Source organism: Heliangelus exortis, chromosome 4 (genome assembly GCF_036169615.1).
Source record: "Heliangelus exortis chromosome 4, bHelExo1.hap1, whole genome shotgun sequence".
NCBI classification, from domain to species: Eukaryota; Metazoa; Chordata; class Aves; order Apodiformes; family Trochilidae; genus Heliangelus; species Heliangelus exortis.
This window is the reverse complement of record NC_092425.1, coordinates 21,750,075-21,769,338: the sequence shown is the minus strand read 5'-3', so window position 1 is coordinate 21,769,338 and position 19,264 is coordinate 21,750,075. Positions and strand designations below refer to the sequence as shown.

The 19,264-nt window shown below is 45.0% G+C and overlaps 1 protein-coding gene across 1 annotated transcript in view; it reads left to right on the top strand.

Moving 5' to 3' along the window:
- The first annotated feature begins 2,649 nt into the window (after nucleotides 1–2,649).
- ACSL1 (acyl-CoA synthetase long chain family member 1) overlaps nucleotides 2,650–19,264 on the top strand; it is an 80,696-nt gene continuing 64,081 nt past the window's right edge. The window contains exon 1 of the mRNA XM_071743283.1: nucleotides 2,650–2,809. The gene's annotated coding sequence lies outside the window, so the exon portion shown is untranslated. The remainder of the gene's footprint in view (nucleotides 2,810–19,264) is intronic.

Here is a 19,264-nt window from a genome sequence, read left to right as displayed (position 1 = left end):
CGCGGCCCTCCGCCCGGGCAGCCGCGCTCCTCGCCTGGCGAGCGCACCGAGCCCCCGGCCCGCCCCGCCGGGGCCGCCCCCGCCGGGGCCGCCCCTCACCGCACCGCCGGGGCCGCCCCGCCGCGCCGGGGGGGCCACCAGCCCCCGCCTCCCGCCGCTCCCCCCCGCCAGCGCGGCGGCAAACGAGGCCCCCCCGGGCCCTCTCCATGGCCGGCGGTGCGCCTCCGGGACCGGCACCGGGCCGGGGGCCGCCCAAACGCCGCCCCCCCGGCCCCGCCGCTGCCCCCGGGTGGGGGAGGGAAAACCGGAGGGCGGCCGGGGAAGAGGAGGGGTGTCCGGTGCCCACTCCTGCCCGCCCGGGCGACGCCGGCGATCCCCGTGCAGAGCGGTGGAAAGGGCGTTTGTTCAGCCGTGTCAGCTCGGGGATGTGGTGCCTCCGAAACCTCCGCCTCACCTCCTGTGTCCCAAGTTTTCCCACCCGTTTCCTTTGGGAATTTCAGTGGGGAAAACCACCCAGCCTCATCTTCCCCGCCGGTTCAGGGCAGAGGGCACCGCCGCTGTCCTCCGTTCACGTCCGCGGGGGCGGCCGGGACAGAGACGCGGTACCGACCCTTGTCCCGCCGCTGGCCTTCGTCCCGCCGCCCTGGTATGGACCGCGGCCGCCCCGGGATGTCCAGCAGTGCGGAGAAGAGGCTCGGCGGGAGGAGGCGGCGGCCATGGCCCCGGGGCGCGTCTCCCCGGGCCGGCGGGTCGGGCCGGGCCGGCTGCCCGCCCGGGCGCCCCTGCGTGCCGCGCTGCTGGCCGTATTATTCTTCCAGGAGCCTTGTAGGTTTCGGTATATTCATTCTCGTACAATGGGATTAAACACTAACCGTTATCATCCAAATTAACTAAACTCTGAATAGCAAATGCGGAGGCTTTTATTTTTTTTTCCCCCCCCTCCTTTTTTGCTCTACTGGCAGAGATGGAGTTGATCCTCTTACTGTCTGTGTTAACCGCCAGCTGCAGGCACCTGCGAGGCAACTTTTTACATCAGGAAAGTTGTTTATTTTCTCGCTGTCTGCCCCTGCATCGCCTCCCCCGCGGACCGGGCCGCTCGGATGAGGCAAGCCTGGGCGGCTGCGGGAATGGGAGGCCGCGGGGCTGGGGGGCCGCGGCATCCTCGTCTGTACCGCAGCCTCGGCCTTAGAGGGCTTACGGCGGGACAAGAGCCAGAGAGGCGTGACCCGACACTGCCATGATCATCTGTCACCCTTATAGGGAAGCCAGGGGAAAGCTTCTGAAAAAAGAAAAATCGTGTATTTTTTAAGTCCTCGTGAGCGCCTGCTGGGTCTCCTTGCGAGAAGCGCGTGCAGGGCTCTTTGGCAACCCAAGGCGGACACCTCTGTCCCCATCTCCTACCCGGCTGTCTGGGGGACGGGGCGCAGAATCCCTGACCCGGTACGCGCGGAGCGGTGATAATCACACGGCCGCCCCGAGGCAGGGAGAGGCAGAGCCGCCCCGGCAGCCCCTCGCCCTCTGGCCGCCACCAGCCCGGGGTTCCCCGCCGGGTGTCGACGCACCTCGGGATGCGCCCGGCCCGGCCCGGCCTGGCCCCATCCCGGGCCCGCTGTGCTCTGCCTGCGCAAGGCTGCTGCGGGAGCGGTGGCTGCGGCAGGGCAGTTCGTCGCCCCCCGGGAGCGTTTGGCCCTAAAGCCACGGGCTTTGACGGGGAGATCAGGAAGGGCGATGTCCTTTGGGAGGTGTGAAGATGCTTTGAAGTCGCATCTAATTTTAACATTTTAATGAAAACAGTTACTGATCTTCTCACTTTTTCTTCCCTCCTCTTCACTTTCTTGACTCCTATGTAACTTTGGGGTTCTAACCTATATATTCTTGGCTATCTGTTGAAGCTCCAGATAATTGAAAATATCTTTGTTGTGTGCACACAAGGAGCCAGCTGAAAGAGGCTCCCCTGGGAAGTGGTGTCAGCACAGTTGGTGGATGAGTGTAGGAAGCCATGGCACAGCGTGGCTGGGGCTGCAGTTGACTTAATGCCTGCCCCTCTGGTTTGAGGCTCCCAAAAGTAGTACTGGAGGCCCTGCAGTGCAATGCAGAAAGGGAATCACACTCCCAGCCAGTCTCATGGCTGGTAAGGAATGGGAGAATGCAAATGGTGGAACAGGTCCTACCTGTAGGAGGAAGTAGCCTTACTCCCTGGCAATCCTGGACCTGAACCAGAACCACAAGAGCTTAAGAGCTTTTCATTTAGTAGGAGTTTAACTCTCAACTGTACATATAGCAGCTCCTGGCATTGCATCTGCTTTTGCTGTGAGTTTGTTTACTTTCACACTACCAGTGAGGGTAGGCTGGGTTAGCAAGTTTGGATGAAGCCTTTCCAGTCTTTCTAGAGCTCCTACTGCTCTTTGCCTCCAGATCTGGGGCTGCTTGGCTGTCATCATGTTCTCCATCTGCAGAGGTATCTCTTACCTCAGTGCTGCTGTTGCTTCCAGATGTAGGTGGCCTCTCTGTCCTCCTCCTCTGTCCCAGTCCTGCCTGCCACCACAAGCAACAAGAGATATTTGATGACTTACTAAGCTAAAGATCAAAGTTGTAGAGATTTTAGGATCAAAATTTAATTTATGGGCATTGCTGTATCTCACAGCATGAGAAGAACATCATCTGCTGAAGCATTCTGGACTTTTGAGGAGATCGCTCTGTAATCAGCAATACCAAAGAGCCACAGCTACAAGCAAGGCTTCTTCTGTGAAGGACCACCTGGCAAGGGAGTCTCAAGTCCTGTCATGTAATCATCTCCACCTCATGGCAGGTGAGCAAAACAGAGTTCTTTTACTGGGCTTATATGTAGTATAGCATATGTATACATAATTCTATAGGAAAAAAGTGCTTCACTGATTAAAGCCAGATGCAAATATACCCATTTACAGATGCAATGCCCAGATGCAATTATTATACCCATTTACAGAAGCTGATTTACATTGACAGAAGGCCCAACACAGCTTTTAGCTTTGAAATGCTTGTGTGTATGTATATATATATAGATATATATGCATATATATATGGCAAAACTTGAGACTGTGCACTGTGTGTTTGTACAAGGTGGGTGCCCCAAAGTGGTGGAGAGATGTTTGCCATCTCCCTGGTGACAGTTATCTTCTCAAGAAGGCAACTATCTTCTCAGAATGTGTTGATTTTTAAAGGACAGCCCATCAAGATGGCAAATGAGTGCTAAAATTAATTTCAGTGGGATTTAGGTTGTCTTGGATCTGTGTTGCAGTGCAGCTTAGACTGCGTGTGGCTGAGCCCAAACAGCTAGACTTAGTGCCTGCCTGCTGTCAATAAAGACTGAAAGATTTGGTTCAGAAGATATGAGGGCTTTTTCTGCAATTACATCTATAATGCTTCTAAAAATCACTACCCTCTCCTTTCCAGTTGTAGTAAAAACTAAAACTAAAAAAAAAAAAAAAAAAAAAAGTAAAACCTAAAAAAAGTAAAAACTATGCCTCAGCATCACCTCACAGGGGGGAAGTGGTGCTTGATCCACTTGATAACCTCCTGTGATGAAGTGACTGGGTTGGTGGACAGGGGAGGGACAGTGGATATTGTCTCCCTGGCTTTTGTCATTGTCTCCTGTAACATCCTAGTAGCAAAGCTGATGATGTGTGAGCTGGATGAGCAGAAAGTGAGGTGGATTGGAAACTGGTGAATTGCCAAGCTCAGAGAGGGATACTCCGTGGCACAAAGTCTAGCATTCAGTAACCAGTGGTGTACCCTGAGCATCAGTACTGGATCTGGTCCCATTTCACATCTTCATTGATGACTGGGATAAAGTGTACCCTCAGCAACTTTTCAGATGACACCAAACTGGGAGGGGCAACACCAGAAGGTGTTGCTGCCATCCAGAACGATGACATTCATGCAATGGTGACACTCATGACATTCAGCAAGTGAAGTGCAAAGTCCTGCACCTGGGAAGGAACAACCCCATGCTGTCCTGGCAGACACCAAGTTGAATACAAGCCAGGAACATGCCCTCATAGCAAAGAAGGCTAATGGCATCCTGGGATACATTAGGAAGATGTTGCAAGGAGGTTGGGAGAGGTGATCTTCTCCTCTGCTCAGCACTGCTGAGGCCACATCTGGAGTGCTGGGTCCAGTTCTGGGATTCCCAGTACAAGAGAGAGATGGACATACTGTAGAGCATTCAGCAAAGGGTCACAGGGATGATTAAGGGACTGAAGCATCTCATGTACAGGCTGAGAAGGTTGGGACTGAAGAGAAGGTTCAGTAGGAAGCTTATAAATGTGTACAAACACCTGAAGGAAGGGCGTTAGGGCGTTGGAGCCTGACTGTCTTTGGTAGTGACCAGAGACAGTACCAGAGGCAACAGGCACAAACTGAAATATGGCAATTTCTGTCTAAGTAAGGAACTTTTTTGCTGAGAGGGTGGTCAATCGCTGGAACAAGTTGTTCAGCAAGGTTGTGGGGTCTCCATTCTTGGAGGTATTCCCAAGTTGTCTGGACATCATCCTGGGCATCTGGGTCTAGGTGGCCATCCTTAAGCAGGGAGGTTTGACCAGATGACCTCCAGATGTCCCTGCCAACATCAGCCATCCTGTGATTCTGTAATTCTGTGAGCTGCCTGTGTGAACATTTAGTCCTGAGGTAATCTGGTCCCAGTTTGCTTTGGCATAAAAGAAATGTATTTTAATTTCCTTAAGTTATAGAGCATATTCGGCTCTTTCATTCTGTTCTCAATAGTGTGTGATTCATTTGGATTCAGGGCTTCTACACCTGTGTCAAGCAGAGTCAATGGGAGGGAAGCACAGTCTTTTTTGCTTATTGTACTTCACCACGTGTTTTGCTGTACTTGACTCATTGAAGATTCATTAACAGCCATTATACTTATGACTGCTTTGCAAACAATGTTAATTCTATAGGACTTCAGAGCTTAATTCCCTCTGGAGTCCTTTGTAACTCTTAGCCACAACTTACTTTCTAGCTGAAGTGGAAAAGCAGACCCCTGTGAGAGATTTATGGTCTCTGCAAAGCCTGTTAATTTAGTAATGCCATAGTTCAAGCATCCTATTATTATGAACCCTCAGCACTCAGCTTATTGCATGGACTAGGAAACTAAAGGACTTCTTTTCAGCAAAGCAATAACCTTTGGGTCAGCCCAGCTTTGCTCTGACTTCCCAGAGATCGAGTTGACAGGAAACTGCTCCGTGTTACATTGGCTTCCAGAGAAATGGGCCCTTGTTGCTAACTCCAAGAGATTTCAAATGATGGGATTGCATTATGGACAGGCTGTGCTCAGCCTTTCCAGTTTAAATGCTGCACTTGTAGCAGTCATGGCACAAACACAGAAAGAGAGGTTAGATGATGGGAACCATTCCTCCATTTCCCTTCCTCTCTAGAAACAGTGATGTGGCATTTGTGGTCCAGCATATTACACTGATAGTTGGCTTTTGAGATGTATCCAGTGTCAGCTTATGGCAAGCAGGAGAAATGTAAGATCTCAGAGACTATGTGAAGGCAACTAATGTAAAGTTTGTATTGTGAAATAAAACAGAGAAAGGGACTGATAGCTCAGAGTTCCTGTGAAGTCTGTTGTGTCTCCGAGGCAAGGACTTCTTCCCTCCCAGTTGCCTCTTGCATCTTCATTATTGATGGGTGGGTGGGCAGTCCTCCTGCTGACTCTTTTTCCTAAGTGCTCCTTGTTGCTGAAGGCTGAGCCATCACTTCTTTTTCCCTCTGAATTGTGTAGCAGCATTAAGTGATGTAGTGTCTTGTATGTCTCATTTATTCAAAGAGAGAAAAGATGGATACAAGCAGGAAGGCAGGTCTGGGACATGCAGCTGAGAGGCTCTGTTCTGTTTGCTGCAGGGAAAAGGTATGTGACGGATGTTAAAGGCTTCTGTCTGAGATTTTGTTGTGTGAAAGCTCTTTCCGGATGGATACTGGAAAGGTTTCTGCTTCTGGAAAGCTTAGGCTGTTCTTCAAGTAAAGTTCTTTGTCTTTGAACACTGACAAAAGCCCTCTCATGTTTGTGAACTTGTGGCCCAGAAGCAATCCCAGAGGTTATGATAATGTGTGAAGATCTCACAAATTTCTTGAAAACAAATATGAAATTAGATTGTTTGTCCTAGCTTTAAAATAATCACTTCTTACATATGTACCCCTTTGGCATTAGCAAGGTGAGACCTCTTTTGTTACATGGGCAAAATGTGACTGTTAAACACAGAGACCTCCTCTAAATGCTTTTGAAGTGTTTTGGGTAACCATCACCCCCTGCTAGCCCTGTCCTTTGCTTCTTCCTCAGCACACCACATTCATCTGACAGGCTGTCGGGGAGAGGACAGCAGAGCTCTGGTTCAACCTTGCATGGCCACTCTTCTGCCAAAAAATGGGTAGATCTGACATGCGGGTATCAGGTGGTAATGAAATATTTTGCTGCTAAGTCCCCCTGGAATGGTAAATTTAAGGATTCATTGAAACCTCAGTATTCACAGTTCACGAGCAAAGCCCCCCTAAAGTTGATATGAGTTAAAAGTTAGAAGCTTAAAACTGTCAGCAGTAATAAGCCATCAGAGGGTGAGTTGTTTCTGTGGATTTCTATAGTAGGTTTTCCCTTGTCCAGCCTTTATGACTTTTCAAGCATGCCTCAACCATAGGGGTAGAAAAGTATTTCTTATGAATTCTGTGTATGCTGAAGCAGAAGTTTAAACCACCAAATAACATTAGAACTGAGTGAAAACAGGATGGTTTTTTTTTAACACTAGGAAGGGTGTCTGTGCAAAATACAGTGCCACCACTTTTTGTTTCATCTGGTTCCTTTTTTAAACTAACTACACCAGGCTGGGAACAAGTACCCATGTCCCCTCTGGCTTTAATGCCTTGTCTGTCCCCATGGACCATTTGATGGAAGGTTATTCCACATGCCATAAGTGTGTGTAGCCACCTCATGCATGGTTTCAGAGTCCATTCTTTCTCCACATTCATACCCCATCCCCTTGGGGGCAGAGACAAGAGCATGGCAGGGCAGCCAACCTGTTGTCAAGCTTTGGACCTTAGTTCCTTCTTTTTCTAGTAAGTTGTGTTTTGGGATGGGATAGTGAAGATGAAGCATGGAAGTTCCAGTGCCAAAAAGGAGAGGTGGGAAGAGTTTGTCAATGCCAAGCAAGGGAATTGCATACTCTGTCCAGCTGATGTGGTGTTTTGCTGAAGCAACTTGAAACACTGCCTCAATATAAAAAAATCTGCACTGTTATCTTGTATACATATATGAGGATTGATATAAAATGCCAGTTGGAATGTCATCACCGTGCCCCATGGCACATGTGCCTGACAAGTCAGGAGGGACTGAGGAATTAGTCCCTCACTTTGCTCCTGACATTTGCAAGGTAGAAACATCCCATCTCTTCCACAGCCCATCTGTGGTGCCAAGGGATAAGGAACCATGAGACGAAGAACAGCACTGCCTGTATTACTTGTCACCAGTAACTTTTAAAAACCAGCTTCATGGCGAGGCCTATTAACACGCGTAGAAAACAGGGAGATTTCTGTTTCAGCTTCCAATACATGAGCATCTTCACACACCCCCTGTGGGAGCCTGCAGGGTTTTGGGGGAAGCTCCAGGGAGATCAGGGGTTGGCTGCTGCCCTCTAGTGATTTTCACCATGAGCCGAAATTTCTACCTTGACTTTTTTTTTTTTTTTTTTTAAGTCAAGTTTCTAAAAATTACCTTTGTGTGTGATCAGATGCCTGAATTTTTGTATTATGAAGCAGTGCCCGATTCCCGAGGTCTCCTAGTTAGCAGCAGGTGACAGTACAGACTGTCCCCAGTGCGGGCACTGCCTGATACGCCTCTAAAAATACAGTTAATGCAATCCAAGCATGCCCTGCTGGGTGTTTACATTATCACCTAAGTTAGTTCTTTCCCACTTCTTTACAAATTGCTATACCTTGCTTTGGGTAAGCCTACTTATAATTTTTTTTCCTTAAAGAAAACATTTTTGCATTTTAAATATTGCTTTTTAATGATAGGCAACTCACCTTCCTTTCAAAATAATAATAATAATAATTACTCTTGGGAAATGTTATAGCATATAGATTGTCGAGAAACAGAGCTTTTGGGTCAATATAATGATGTAGTTGAGCGCTTGTCAGCAGCACTAAAAATCCCTGTTTAATTTTCCTCAGTGCTAAGATGAGCAATTGCCTGCTAGTTAAGAAGCAGGATGGGTGCTTTTTCACTCATGTTTTTGATTCTTTGGCTAAGTTCTCATCAAGTTTTGCTGAATACAAGTGCTGTCTGAGCAGAGTTCTGCTCTTGGCATTAGAGGGCAGCCTTAAGGGTTTATTTAATTTTTTTTGCATATCAGCCTGGGTAGCATCTAATTTAAAGCAAGCTGGCGTATAGCTATTTTTGCTCTATTACCCAGACTAAATGCAGCACAGTCGATTAAGAAAAATTGCCTCATTAAGCACTGAGCTGTGTTGCTCATCAGAGAACATCAACAGTGATGGGTTAGGGACAGCTGAGTAGTTCTGCAGGTAGAGAGGCTGCAATTAAGAGATCCTCACAGCAACAAGTGTGTTGATCTAATTGGCTTAGGCAATAAGCCCATGAGGAAAGAGAGTCGCCCTTACTTCTATCCTGGAAGACTAATTGAGTGATTAACAGCTTTAACTGGTTTTCAGCAACACATCTTAGTGAAATGGATGTGCTTAAATTCTCTCCAGAGGTCCACAGAGCACTCTGGGTTTTGATGCAGGGACACAAGACCATCATGTGTATAAACATTGCAGCTTACTTGCTCTTCACACCTTTTGTGCTTTTGTTACTAGGCTGATGAACACTGCTAACTATCAGCTTTAGGTACAAGTTTCACCTCTTTTCCTTCAGTTATGTAGGGCAAAGGTTACCAGAGTTCATATGATGTAAGAGGAAGTGATGAGCAGCAAATGGTCTCTTGTGTAATCTACTGATTTTTGGGGGGATATATTTGGGTAGTAAAATGTTTGCATTATCTACTGATCAGATTGCTTCCTATAGAGTAAAAACTGCCTGTTATGAAAAAGAATATCTTTATAAAATCAAACCTTACAAAGGTGTGAGGATAATTTGCAAAGCCCAGGCTTATAGGATGTATAAAGAAACCTTCTGGAGCAAATAGAAAACAAACAATTTTTCTTGAACATAAGATTGTCAGAGGACAGTGATTCACCACTCAGCTGAGGGAAGGGAAAGTAAAAACATATGGGTGGAAAAAACGGGGAGCTGGGGAGGGCATGTGTCAAATCTCAAATCACTCCTCTATAAGCTATGCTGACAGCTACTCTGTTTTTTTGAGGATTGTTCCAAATTCAACATCACTTGTCTTGAAATTATCTTGAGTGGTCCTAAAAATATCTTGAAACCAGAGAAGGCATTTTTTCCAGTAGTTTCCCTAAGATGACAGCAAAATTATTGGTTATGAGAAGCAGTACTCTACCCTCATCTCCATGGGAAGATGATGTTTGTCTGCTGCAATTACAGTACTTCAGAAACCTGCATCCTCCCAGTATCTGTGATTTTCAGTGTGTCCTAGATATATTTGGAGATAACCTCATTTATGGATGATAGTTGCAGGGGTCAGGAGGTCTCAAGTCCCCTGACCTGACACGTGGGTCATCAAGTGCTGTGCCAACACAGGTTTTTCCAGGTAATAGGACAAAACAGCACCTTCAGGATCCCTATACCCCAGATAAGCTCTAGTTAGGTTTTTTTTCTCCTCTTCTTCCCCGGCTGACAAATAGAACAGTGCAGAAGGAGCCTGTTAAGAGTTTTCCCCATTCTGATGAGGGTTACACTCATTCCAGCAAAAGTGAGGAATTTGGAAAAAACCAATTTCCAGTAAAATCAGTCCACAGTAATGCCTTTTGATAGGGAGAAATCTCTTGAGTATCTTTAGGAATGGAGCACTAGAAATGTGAAAATCCCGGTTGCCTTGGACAAACAGCTGCTGCAGATACATCAGTCAGCCTGCAATATGCACAACAGCTCTGATAGCAACAAGAAGTCCAAGGAGAATTGTTCCATACCCTTGGAAACCTTATAAATAGTAGCTCAACAAAGTGATAGACTCTGCTACTGCCTGAGCACATCCCATGCTGATGTTTCTGAGGAGCCACTTAAAGATTTTTGGCATACAGGTCAAAAGTACAGGACCTGTGTACTGCACTTCCACAGAGTGTGTGCTGCCACCTAAAACCACACAGTGGGAGGAGAGAAAGAGTTAATCTTGGGGAACAGCATCTTAGCAGCTTTCTCTGTCTAGTGTTACAACTGGCCCTTTGGAGTGGGTGGTCTGCAGAGCCCTATGTTTCTTCAGGCTGTCCAGATGATAAACCCTCTGCCCTGCACTTGGTTTCACTGCCTGAGAAGAGTAAAGCTTATCAAAATTAACAAGTGATAAAAATTAATTTAATTTAATCCTCACCCCTGAATCATCACAAGTTGTCCCTCCTGTCTAGTTTGACAGCTGGCAATCCCACATGAAGAAACGGGGTGAGGATGGAGTCCTGTCACAGGAGATCTGCCCCATGGGGCTGGGCTGGGTTGCACAAGGTCCCGCTCCGATGGGAGCCACCAGCAGCTCACACACCCCTGGCTCCAGCAAGCAGCCTCCTCTGCTCAGCTGCCTGAATAACAAGGAAGAAGGGTGATGAATGATAAATATTATAGCTCCGGGAGTAACTGGTGTTTAAAGAGTGAGAGTTTGTCTCTCTCTCAGCTGCACATGGGGCTGTGTGGCAGCTGTTGGTGAACTTGCCAGTCTGCTGGGGAGGGGCTGGCTGCTCCCTACCTTTTCTTAGCACAAAGTCCCAGTCTGAAGAAACTATCAAAGCACTGCAAATCAGCAGAGAGGAAATATTGCATTTTATTAACAAGGCGTACTGGGAAAATCTGGCAACCTTTTTATACTGATGGAATAAATCATGTTTGGCACCATTCACAGGTACATAGGATACCCAGTGGTAGATGTTAAAAGACAGAATAGGGGCAGACTGGAAAGGGAAGATTCCCCAAGTTTCCCCAGAAGACTATTTTATCAACATCTTTCAGTCATTTTCCCTTCCCTTTGTATCATCCCTATTGTGCTTGGAAGCCCTCTCTCTGCCTCTTCATCCTCTTACCCATGGCCAGGACATACATACTTCTGCATATTGCTCTTTCATCTCATTGGTGTCTTCATGGAAGAAGTCACAACCTCTCCTATTTGTGTTCGAGCTGGGATCAAAAACGTATGGCAAATACGCATTTGATTGATGATTAAGGGGTGCAGGCTCTCCAAAAATCATAGAAACAGGTTATTAATTCAGCATGCACATTTTCAGGCTGTTTTTACTTCGAGTGTGTTAACCTGTGTCTGTCTGAGAAGAATTTGGCTTGAAATAACAGTGGCAAAATGTGGTTGTTTGCTGTGACTGTACTCAAGAGCCAATGCCCAGTGAAGAGCACCAGCAAGCAGCACAGGCAGTGCAGTGAGAGATGCATTTGCTCTGTAACACTGAAACACTGCTTGTGGGTTCAATTCTGTTCCTAATTCCCATGCATCAGTATGAAGTTAACTGCAAAAGAAACAGTATTTGACATAAAGTCAGAAGGGAGATGTGAAGTAATGTTTACATGCTTTTCCTCTTTGAGGTATTTCTGTAGCATGCATTAGTTGTTTTTTCTCATAGCACTTCAAACTACCTAAAAACTAAAAGCATTAATTTAACAGCAAGTGAAATTAGGAAGGTGCAGTGTTTGGTTTTTTTCCCTCTTGGTACCTCCGTCTGTAACAAAAGTATATTTAAAAGCACTTTAGCCAGGTGACACTGATCTGCAGAATGGGAAGGAGACTGTAAAGAAATACATTGAACTAATAGATTGATGAGCACTAAGGGGCCATGAAGCAGGATTAAACACTTAGGATATAAGTTTTACAATATAATTACCATCAATCTCTGTTGCCTTCTGACAGGAGAAGTGAGTTCTGGATGGACACAATGGTGCCTGATGGCACCTGGGATGGGGCTGTATTATTCTAAGTTACAACTGTGCTGTTTTCATTGATTTTTCAACCACAGTTATGTAATTCCCTGCATTGTAAGTTCTGTTACTCAGATCCTCACTTAATCTTGGCCTATAGATATCTCCCTTTTCATATGACAAACACATATTCCAGCTTTTCATTACACTGTATGTATAGATAAATACACTGACCAAATCATCCTCCTAGTGTTGTCAGTAGTGGGGACTTCACGTGTCTTAATTGTTGCCAAGGGAAGTCCTTTAGCATGATCTGTCCCATCAGCCACTTAAAAGACAAGTGCTGGGAATCTTTTCAGAACTGCAGACTGACTCAATACACATTACATGCTAGAATTTTTTTGCAGAGGTGACTGTGGCATTGTCTTTTCAGGCAGGCTTTCTGGTTTTTTATTTATGGTCTTCTTTACCCTTTCTGCATGAGCTGGTATTGCCACTGCTTGCCTCTCTTTGGGTGCTTCTCAAACCACTTCCAGTCTGTTGCAGAGGTGGTCTGAGGAATCACCCTATGCATGGCACTCTTTTATGATGTAAATGTGTTTTATTATTATGTTATTATTTTAGACTTTCTCAGGGTGGGGATGTTGTCTGGATGCCCCTCTCCTGTCTATAGAGGAGCACCCAGGCTCAGCAGCTGATTCTGCAGACACTGACACAAGGGGCATCTGCACTGCACGGTGCAAGGCAACCAGCAGAAGGAGGAAAGGGGCCAAGACTACACTTCACATTTGGTCCTGGGTGTTTCATTTCAGAACAAAAATAATTTTATTTCACAATCACTGTTCCTTTTAACTCCAAAATAGTCCATGTGAATCTACTGGAGCTATTCCATTAGCACCAAAGGGCATTAAATTATGTCTTTGATGGCACTGAAAGCCTATGTTTTCACCTGTCACCATGTTCAGCCTGTTTAGTGTTCTTTACACTTCTGCGTTCATCTTCTTGGTTTTCTAAACATGGATTTAGTGTCTGTACAAACTTTCTCACTGTTAATGATGATACTCATTTTTTTAATTGAATAAATATTTGTTTTCAGGAAAAATGCAACCTTTTTTTTTTTTTTTTTAAGGCAGCTAACATCTGAAGAACTGTGCATTTTGTCAGAGCTGTGTGGAATCAACAGGTTGAATTCATCTCTGCTGTGTTGCTTTTGAATGAATGAATTTACATTAAGAATAAATTTGAGCAAACATTTCTGGGCAGGTGTCCATCTGCTCCAGTCTGTAATGTGAGTGTTACAGAAGCCCTAAAATAGGTCTTAGGGTCCTGTTTGGTAGCAGAGATTTGTTCTTTGTTCACAGACACTGAGTACATAAAAGACTGCTTGAGCTGCAAAAATATCTTCTAATGCTGATGTTCAAGCACAAGCAATTATCAGAGGGGTGCCAGGAGAAGATCCTTAGGGCATCCAAAAGCCCAGAAATGTCCACCAGGCAGCAGGGCATGGTGCAGGGAGCCCAGCACTAGCACCAGCTGGGATGTCTGCTCTGCAGTGCTGAATAGAGGTACCAGCTTGTGTCTGGGAAGCAGCAGATCATGTTAGCCAGGTCAGGCATCTTGCCATAGCATCAGCCATATAGCATACAAGCTATATGGCACAGGCAGGACTTACCAGGGAGCTTTGGATGTGGTACCATACAGGGGACCACAATGCAAAAGACCAGCTCATGGGTTGGTTGGGGTTTTTTTTGGCTTTTTTTTTTTTTTGGTGGCTCGGTTGGTTTTTTTTCCAAAGCTATCAGAGTCCAGAAAAGAAAAAGAAGCAGCTTTTGTTCATGACTTTTATATAGACACTCTTTGCTGGAAGTTGTCTTGTTTACCAAAACATGGTACATGCCTTCTCTTTCATTCAAAGCCCTGCTCTGTTTACAGCTGTTGTGTTACCAGGCAGTTTAGGAGGGAGATGAACTGTGGCCTCAGGCAAAATAGGAGGAGTCAGAAGGAGGAATACATTAAAAGAAAACTTAGAAAGGAAAACAGATTTATTTTCATGATTAAATCTATTATATTAAGTCATAATCTTTCAGGGAAGATGCATTAACCAAGTCATCTTTAAACAGCCTGGACAAAAAGCTCAAGGGAGTACTGTAGGGAATTGTCCAACTGTGGTAAAAGGGAGAAGTAAATTACTTATTAAGCAATTCTTCATTTGTAATACTTTTTAAGTGTCACCCTAATCACAGAATGTTAACAGCAGCAGCAGTCATAGCAGAAGTCATACATTTTTTAAGGTCAGACAGTTCTCCCTCTTGGTTTTCCAGAACTATTTTGGGAGTTTAGGTGCCTTTATTTAGTAGTGTAAATTTTAGTCTCCAGACACAAAGAGTATATTTTGTAATAAGGTTGCTGAAGGAGAATTGCCAGCATTATGTATCCGTCAGATGTATCATCAGAAAGTTTAAGATTTTTTAGAAGTTAAAAGCCAGCTCAGATCAGGTGCTTGTTCAGGTATTTTGCTAAATAATACTGCAGGTAAAACTGTACCTTTTCTAGTATTTGTACTCATAACTCAGTTTGAAAGGTTTCTCAGTGAGGTGCTTAACACAAGAAGCAAATAGCTGAATGGCTAAATAAGCTGTTTCCGAGAGGGATTTGTTTTCCTGTAGTTCTTGGAAAAGAAAATGCATGAAAGGTGATACAAACTGACCTCCTAACATGCTGTGAAGATTGGTAAACAGTCCTGGGTATCTCCCACAGAATGAAGAAAGCTCTTCCAACATGGTTTGTTTCAGCAATACTAGGTCTAGAGTGAACAGTGGATTAGAGTTTTTCCACTGTTTGACCTAATTTTTACTGTCTTTTTGGTTGCAAATAGTGTTTTCTCAATGTGACCTTTACTATGGTTGGGTGCTGCATATGAGAAGCAGCTTTGAGCCTCACCTCAGGTGTCCCACTGGAGAAGCAGAGTCCTGACCCTTTAGTTAATGACAGGGACACTCTGCACAATGCTTTGATTCATTTACATCCCCCCAGACAGGATCCAGCATTGAGACCCTTCTGTAGCACAGCCTGGGGTTACTCACACCAGGCACAGAGGCACCTGTGGCTACATTTCTTGTGACACCAATGCACAGGTGCCTGCTTTCCTTTGGGTAGTTTTCCCTGCATGTTTCTTTTATTTTTCTTTTTGGGTATGTTTGCCTCTGCATGTCCTCTGCTGTTGCTCCCCAGTTAAGGCATTTCATTAAGGTTTTTCAAGTTCTGCACATTTACCATTCCATCTTTTCCTATGAATCATGCTAGAAATCAGCTACCTTTGGATGGAACCTGGTTTAATTATGGGATATGTATTAATGCCTGAGAAAATGCTGGTCAGACCATGCCCTGCTAGGAGATTTGATGGATTTCTGCAGGGTTTGGGCTAGAGCAGTCTGTCCAACAGCTGTAGTTCACAGCCCATGAAAGACAAAGAGCATGTGTTTGACTTGGATTGGCCTCTCAGCTCAGCATTGCACTTTGCCCATCACCAGCCTTCCATTCTGCATGTTACATAAGGTTGTAGTCTAAATCATCTACTTGGGGATTTAAAAAGTCAACATTTTTCAAGGGAGCAAGGGGAGGGAGGCCCTTTAGGCACTCGCTTGGTGTGCAAAGAGCACAACAATGCTGATGCCTGCAGTATAGAAAAAAAAGCCTTGGCATTGGCCATCTTTCCAGAATATTCTCTGATTTCCTGTGGATTTTGGCACTGCTTTCATGTGTCTCTGATTCACATCTGCTTTCATCTGCTACTTTGGGTTCCCCTCTGTGCTTGCAGTACCAGTGTCAAACACTGTGAAGTTGCTCTGTGTCACTGATGGGGGTGCCTTTTCATGAGTAGCAAATTTTAATTGCTTTGTCCCAGGTTAACTCTGGATCTCCTTGCATCTTGCTACTCGTCTTTTTTTTCCCAGGTCTGAATTATGCCTCTTGTTAGAAGTCTGATGAGTTTCTCAAAGAGAGCTCTTTAGTCACATCCACAAGTCACAGATTCTCTTTCCTCTTTATTTTAGCACTCAAACCCAAACTCTTTATAGATCTCAACTTTATGCAGCACCTTACTCTTCATTCTTTTGTACAATGCTTCACAGATGGCTCCATCTGCCTCACTCAACTGTAAGCTTCTGCAAGGTGCTTTTGAGCTGCCTGTTACCAGAATAACAATTTCTGATCGCCTTCCTTTTTGCTGGGACTCCAGGCTAGTAGGTAAGACATAGTTTAAGTCTTTTTCAAGACAATTCTGGTTTCTTTCCCCGGATTCACTAAATGCTAAAAGCCAAGACCCTGGCAAACATCTGTGTCTTTCAGTGTCTGGGCACCACCTGCACAGTTGCAGGACCAGATTTGCAGCAGCCTAAGGAGAATCTGCTTCCCTGCAAGAGAGATTTGCTTTTGCCCTCTGGCTCCACAGGTGATGGGCCCCAGTGAGGAAAGGAGAAAAGACACAAAGTGTGATGGCTCAAGAGGAGCTGAGCTGCAGAGGAGTGGCTGGACTGATGTATTTTGGTTGTTCGCTGGCCACCCCCTGGAAGATTTTGATGAAACAAGTAGATGTTTTCAGCAGGGTTGGAGTATTTTATTCTGGAGGACCTTAAGGAGAAAATCTGGATTATTTTGACATTTCAATACTGAAAAATTATATTTATCCACCTGCAATCACACCTCCTTACTCTATTTCCCCTGTGTTTCAGGAAGTTCTTTTCCCTTTTGCAAATGTGAAAAGAAGAGGAATATTAACCCAAAATGTAGTGTAAAAATAATGTGGGCAATACTTGAGGTGGGATGCCTAGTATTGCCATTTCTGAATTTTCTGCCAGGTATTTCCTTTGATCTATGCCTTGCAACTAGATACTCTTCTGGTAAGGAAGGTGTGGTGATCTTTGAATAGGCTTGTTTTCTTGCTTTGAAAATAGCTTTTAAGCTAGGTACTTAGCAGAAACTATCATTGAAATCAGGAGTTTTAGCTGACCATCTGTTACCATGATTGAGTCAGTCTGCCATATACTTTTTTTTTTTTTTTTTTGATAAAATAGTAACATGTTAACCTAAAATTTTTGCTAAAGGCTCACTAACAGAAATAAAGAATTTTAGGAACAAATTGGTATTTTTACACTTTAAATGTGTTTAGGAAATATTATTTTTAAATGGCATAATGAAATGGTGCTAAAATATCTTCATGGTACCTCTGCCTACATGTTCTCCTGCAAAAGTCTGAATCTCTACTTTGTATAGATTCATAACACCATATACAGATTTTTTACAAAGAACTTAATACAAATAATCTTTACAATCTGTAGACACATATGATGTATTTTTAAAGGGTAATTGAGTTAAAGTTGTATAAACCAGCATGACAGGCATGTTTTTCCTCAGCAACACATTGAGGACAATTTGTGGCTTGGGATAAAGGCTGTTAGAAGGATTTTAGTGGGACCAAAGGGCAGCTTTAGCTCTGCAGAGGCTGCTGAAGTCTTTGACCAGATTGTATAAACCCAGCCTGGTTTGGTTAGCTTTTAGCTATATGGGACCACCTGTAAAATATGTAAAATATGATATGAATCATTACACTTACAGTGAGAAGCATGGGTGAGCTAATATGTTGAAATGTGCAGATGTGTGAATTAATGTGCAGAAGCATGGATGTTTCTGTGTGTTTTTCATTAAAAAACTCTGCTAGTCATATTCTGGGGAGACCTGAGGTTTTAACTTATTTTGACTGTAGAATCCTGTGCAAGTTGTACCATTATTGTGAAAATGAGAGTTGACTTTTGTAACCTCTTCCCTCATTGTTAGGTTATCTCTTGCCTCAATGCTCCCCTCCCGAATAACCTCTAATTACCTGTACCACTGGGAGCCAATCCCATTTTGTCCCCTTAGGGCACAGCAACATTTGTGAATGGTTAACTCTGCTGTCAGATAACTTGTGGGGAGCCCAAACCAATGAGATTATTTTAACCTTTTACCCACATAACTTTTCCCACATAGAGCAGTTGCCTCCACTCTGTCTACCTGGCATGCTGAGCAAAAAGTTGAGGTGTGTGCCCAGCCAGTACCGAACACCTGTGTGCAAGGGACGTACACCTGCAAAATACCATCTGCCCCACACATTATTCTGCACTCTTGGCAGACACAGAAACTGCAGAGGCGTCGACTTAAAAGAGTTCTGCAGTTTACGGAGAGGCAGATGTTGCTCCAAGATGCAGTGTCACAAGGGAGTTGGCAAAGACAATCTGAAAGAGAGTCTGTATGGGCCCGAATTGCTCCAGCAGTCTGACGAAATGCTGTGGAAAAAGCAGTGTTGCAAGTCAGGCAGAGGTGAGCCACAGGCTGGGCACTGCCAGTGCTGAGAGGACATGTCCAGGCTTTGGGGAAACTCGATCTGCTGGAGCCTCAGAGGTGTAAAGGTCACAAAGTCTGCCACAAGTGTAGGAAGCCATGCCTTGCCCTTCTTGCCTGTGGTGCTGGTGACTCCAGGAGAGGGGCTGGTCTCAGCCTGGCTGTGCAGATGTACTGTGATCTGCTAGCTCAGGATGCACCTGAGATGTTTTTTGCCGCTTGCTGTGTTTAAATTACAGCTTGCACCCATGCCAAGCTTCGTGGACTCGACCTCTGCTCACACAAACTCATTAGGGACCGATGGATGTCGTGGGAAGAGCATCTGGAACATCCTGGCTGTGTCACACATAGGCCACAGGGCTGTGGCCTTAGGGTTTGCCAGGACACTTCCCAGGTGGTCTGCCCACCCAGATGCATGTAGGGTGGCTCTTGGGTATACAACCCAATCCTGTGCTTTTTGTGGAACACTGTGCCACCAAGGTGTGCTTGGACAGGTGTAGGGCATGAAGGGGTGGAGGGTCACCAGATGGCACTCAGGGATCTGCGTGGGGTTCCTATAGCAATGGCATCAGTGGCATTGGTGGAAATAAAACAGTAAAATCTGCCGATTATTTTTTTTTCTGCAATGGAAACTAAGAGAAGATGGTGTACTACTCAGGCCAAGGCAATTCTTTGCAGACTGCAGTTGTGCTTATAACATTTTTGGGGGTTCATGAGAATGGGAAAAAAGGGGAGAAATGGAAGTAATTTTTTTTTTTCCCAAAACAGGGATACCACAAATCTGCACTGGCTTGAACAAAACACCCACTTTTACTTTCAGTCTATTTTAAAATTAAATTTCGCTTGAAAGAGCACTTTGAAATTTCA